General features: G+C 51.0%; 1 non-coding gene across 1 annotated transcript; it reads left to right on the top strand.

The window, feature by feature from the left end:
- Positions 1–1,256: 1,256 nt before the first annotated feature.
- Positions 1,257–1,362, top strand: LOC144135585 (U6 spliceosomal RNA). The gene has a single exon (XR_013315534.1). It is a non-coding gene; the product is annotated as a U6 spliceosomal RNA (small nuclear RNA).
- The last annotated feature ends 3,826 nt before the right edge of the window (positions 1,363–5,188 follow it).

The raw sequence follows: 5,188 nt of genomic DNA, 5'->3' as shown, positions 1-5,188 counted from the left end.
CCTACACGTTTTATTACAGTAAGAAGGTGGCCACTCTTTGTTTCGGCTGAAGGTTACGATAAAAAGCAGAACATTTTGACCCAACTCTCCTCTGCAGCTTTCCATGCCTTCCTTCTTCATGGCACCCGATATTTAAGCCTTTGTCCTGTATTCTTCGCCAGGCATGTTCAGAAGAGGACGGCTTTTTTCTTTTCGTTTCCAAGGAAACGGAGAGTCAGTGTTCACGTGCAATTTACCGTATTGTCTTCTTTTTTTAAATAATTCAGCACATTTCCCAAGCGCTTATATTCTTCCGCGGAGCACTCTAAAAGTAGATCTCAGAAAACATAACGTAGGCAAATGCAAGTCATCTATTGTGAGCCAAAAATTAGTGGTACGAACACTCTTCTGTTTTAGGAAATTTGGAGTACCTGCGCTGCTCGAGCGCGCTTACTATAGTCACCTTATGATGTAAAGAAAACGGAGGAGGTGCACTGCGAGTACGCATTTGCGCTATTTCATATCCGCCTCACTCATCAGCTCCTCTATGCGTTGTGTCTGCAACAGCACTATTTCTATGTTACACCATACGTCAGAAGATGATACGAGATAAAAGCAGTTGACGCACCTGCGTTGGCGTAGTTTTTCTTCCGTGCCCGGGAGAATTAGAGAGCTTTGACTGTGTGAAATACGGCTCCGCCCTTTGCCACTGAATAGTTCATTTACGCAGTCAACATACTTACATTTTCTACACGATACCCTTCTTATCGAAGGGAAACGCACCACCAGAAACGAAGCTTGGTAGGCTGGATTTCTTTTACTTGCATACTTCGTCTAATGCCTAAACGATCAGGTTGATGAAGTGAGCAGTTTTGCTTCTGGTTATATATATATATATATCCTCTATTGCGCTGAATCTCCGATGCATGGTCTGCTGTCTACACACACCTCGACGCGTGTCGCATCAGTTACAGGAAATTGTTTCATAGCAGCAATGAAAGACCACGATGCATAGGGGCGTGCAATGATAATAATATTAATAATAATAATAATAATTGGTTTTTAGGGCAAGGAAATGGCACAGTATCTGTCTCGTATATCGTTGGACACCTAAACCGTGCCGTGAGGGAAGGAATGAAGGCGGGAGTGAAAGAAGAAAGGATGCAAGAGATGCCGTAGTCGAGGGCTCCGGAATAATTTTGACCGCCTGGGGATCTTTAACGTGCACTGACATCGCACAGCACACGGGCGCCTTAACGTTTTGCCTCCATAAAAACGTTTTGCCTCCAAAGTACATATGATAAATTGGAACGATACAGAGAATATTAGAATGGCCCCTGCTCAAGGACGACACAAAAAAATCGTGAAGCGAAAGCAAGTCGGTTGTACTTCCAAAGTACATATACTAAAACTGGGCATGGAATCAACCGCGCATTTTGGTGAGACCGGACTCACAGTAAAATAAAATGCGATTTTAAGATAAATTTTACTTTTGTACATTATTACGGTTTTATTTGTGGGCCTGGTACTGTAGTGCCCAAACTGGCACGCGCAGCTTGGAAACATGCTGCAGGTATGTTTATTTGAATTATTTCGTCTGCTGCCAGCGGAGAGTTTTCTTTGTTCTTCCTGGATGCCATAAGTTGTCTTCCCTCGGATCCACTTAAACTATGACGACAGTACTGGCGCTCTAGCTTCGCTTACGTTCTCCCAGTTAGCGCAGTACGAACCCATTTAGTGGCGCCGTACCGCGGCCGTACAGTTTTAGCTGGGACTTGCAATGCCCTGGGCATTCTAGAGGCTATAGGTTTGTCCTCTTCCTCGCCCGAGCTCCCTGCTCTCTTGCACCCCGAGCACGTACAATTGAACGTGTTCTGTGTATTTCAACCTTTTGTCGGTGACATATTAGGTGGAGCCGCTGGGTAGCGTCCCATGTACGCTTACCACGAAGACACTCTTGATACCTGCTCTCAAAGCGTGGACTAAACACCCGTCCACAAGCTGAGCCGCCGTCTGCGAGGCCTACAACCGGAGTTCGGCAAACTGATAGCGCCGGTATAGGCCACGACGTCCACCACGGCTATCCAAAAATCTCAGCATTTCGGAAATGCCCCGCCATTCGTCTTTGACGCACTCGGTCGCCGCCACCGTTCCACGGGTACAGGTTTGAGGACATTGAAGACTGATTGGCTTCTACCGAGTGGCCGATTTGAATGAGTGGGACGGCGAGCGCAAATTGCGCAACGTCTACTTTGCACTGCAGGAGTTCGCCACAACGTGGTTTGAAAACCAGGAAGCTCCCTTTACCAACTGGGAGGTTTTTCGTCGAGAGCTGCTAGCGACATTTACTACCATCGAATGAAAAGAGAATGCAGGTATCGCACTGCACTCGAGGTCCCAGCAGCCGAACAAGAGCGTCGCGATGTTCATCGAAGACATGAGGCAATTGTTCAATCGGGCCGACCTAGCTATGCCCGAGGCCAAGAAGGTACGCCACGTAATGCGCGGCGTAAAAAATCAGTTTTCTGCCGGCCACCGTCCGTGACCCGCCAAGAACAGTGTCCGACTTTACCAAGGAGGCAACGGGTTTCGACCGTTCTCTGCAGGAACGGGGCGCGCACTACGGACGTGCGGCTACTGTAGCAGCCGCTTCCCAGTTCACGCCTACGTCGCTTCCCACCGAGGAGCTTCGTGAAATTGTAAGAAGCCTTGTGCGCGAGGAACTGGCGAAACTTCCCTTTGAAGCTCCAAAGGCCAGCGTCGCTGCAGTAACGGACGTGGCCCGTGAAGAAATCCGACGAGTTGGGCAGCCACCCCCAGCCCCACACCCGGCGCTCTACTTTATGACGTATAGCCACGCGCTACGAATTCGCGGGCCAGCGAGGCGAGCATTTCCCCCCTCGCTCCTGTGCGTTTTCAGCAGTACCCAATCGCAGCAGTGCCTGCCCTGCCGCAGGAATCAAGGCCCACCATGAGCAAATCGCACCTGTGGCGTACGCCAAACAATCATGCGCTCAGTTACCACTGCGAGGAGCCCTTCCGAATCCTCCTCCACTGCCCATACCGCTGAATGTGTTTAAAGGGATTTTCACCTGACGCACCTCAACCGCGCTACGGTGAGCGACCACGGGATATCGAGCAGTACCTGGCTGGTAACGTGCAGTCCTTGACCTCGCGGCGACGCTAGTCCCGATCGCCATCACCAAGGCTGTTCTATTCGGCCGGCCGCCCGTCGTCCTCTGGCCAGTTCAGAGGCACGCCCACACGTCGAGAAAGCCGAAGACGGCGACCTCCGGGGGTAGGTGCCTACTGGACCGAGTCAAGAGCCTCCACCCGACGATTTCCGGCGATGCTCCGAACGACGACAACCTCATCCGATGACCTCAATGACGCGCTGCGACCGACTGGTTTCCGCCGAATTTCCGGTAGCCGTCGACAACCACGACTTTGCCGCACTCGTGGACACCGGCGCCGATTTTTATGTATTGAGCAGTCGGTTAGTCATGGCCATGAGCAAGGTTCTCAGCCCTTGGTCTGGGCCGCAGATCCGCACAGCTGGAGGCCATGTGGTAACTCTGATCGGTGTCTGCACTTCACGAATCCAGATCTTCGGCGTTATTTTCCGCAGTTGCTTTTCTGAGTTACTCGAGTGCTCCAATTACCTAATACTCCGTTTGAATTTCCTTCAGGAGTACACTGTCGTTACCAACATTCAGGGGCCGTTCGTGTAGTTTTCCACCCAAGGCCCTGTTGGCGACGATACCGAGCCACGCAGGGCTAAGTTATGCATCTGTGACGACCACGTATTGATCCCGTCAAGAGCCAGCATGTTTTTTACTGTAGAGTGTGGTTACAGCCCCAGCACGCGTGACATCGCTGAAACCAACATGTCACTGCTCCTGGGTCGGCAAGTCTGAGCTAATTTAACAGTGGTTGAACAGTACTTTTGGCGACAAATTTTGGTTGCGAACATCACAGTGAGCCTGAGAAAACAGCTATTGCGTATTTCAAAGAAGATACCAAAGTCGCGCGACACCACACGTTGTCCGAAATCCTGGCATCAATTGCGGCTCCAACCACTCGCATAAAAACCGCCATGAACGCGAACCTTCCTTCTAATGAGAAACGCTTCCTGGAGAGCATTATCGAATCTTTCCGCGACTGTTTTGCCTCAACCTCCAAAGTTAAACAGACTCCGCTCACAAAGCACCACATTATAGCTGACACAAGCCAGCGACCATTATGCCAGCCGCCTTATCGAATCTCTTCAAAGGAACGTGCTGCCATTCGCCGACAAGTTAAAGAAATGCTCCAGAACGACTTGATAAAGCCGTCGACGAGCCCGTGCACCGCCTGTTGCTCTAGTGGCGAAGAAAGATGGAATCCTACGGTTCTGTGTTGATTGCAGACGTCTAAACAAATTCTCAAAAAAACGTTTATCCTCAACCACACATTGGTGACTCCCTGGACTGATTGCACCACGCCAAGTACTTCTCGTCGCTAGGTTTACGCAGTGCCTATTAGCCAAGCGGGGTGGACGAGCACGACCGAGGAAAGACCACCTTTGTTACATCGAATGGTCTGTACAAATCCCGGGTGCACTTTTTCGGCCTGTGTTTGGCTCTTGCCACCTTCCAGCGGATGATGGACACCGTGTTTACCGATCTAAAATGGCAGTCATGCCTCGTGTACCTGGATGACGCTGTTCTCTGAGGCACGTGCGGGCTGTGTTCGCAGCAGTTCCTTCCTCCGATCTTTCCTCAAGCCCGAAAAGTGTCACTTCACTTTCTAGGAGTTGAAATTTCTGGGGCCACATTGTGAGCGCTTAGGGAGTTAGGGAGTTAGCCCTGGCCCCAGTGAGACAGCCGCCGTCGCTGATTTTCCCGTGCCAACCGATAAGCTAAGTGTGCGCTTATTTCTGGGTCTGCGCGCCTATTATCGGTGTTTTGTGCAGAACTTCTCCGAGATCGCTGACACCTCACCCGCTTCACGAAAGATGCCGAACAGTTCTTGTGGGGCCAGGAGCAACAACAGGCCTTCGAATACCACCGCACTCGTCTCCAAGTTACGCCCATCCCTGGCCACTTCGACGAGTCAACCGACACCGAACTGCACACATACGCCAGCAACATCGGCCTGTGTGCGGTCCTTGTCCTGTAGCATGATGATCGCGAACGCTTAATCGCATACGCAAGCCGCACCTTGGCAC

Source organism: Amblyomma americanum, chromosome 5 (assembly GCF_052857255.1).
Source record: "Amblyomma americanum isolate KBUSLIRL-KWMA chromosome 5, ASM5285725v1, whole genome shotgun sequence".
Classification (NCBI taxonomy): Eukaryota; Metazoa; Arthropoda; class Arachnida; order Ixodida; family Ixodidae; genus Amblyomma; species Amblyomma americanum.
This window is presented reverse-complemented; position numbering and strand designations above follow the sequence as displayed.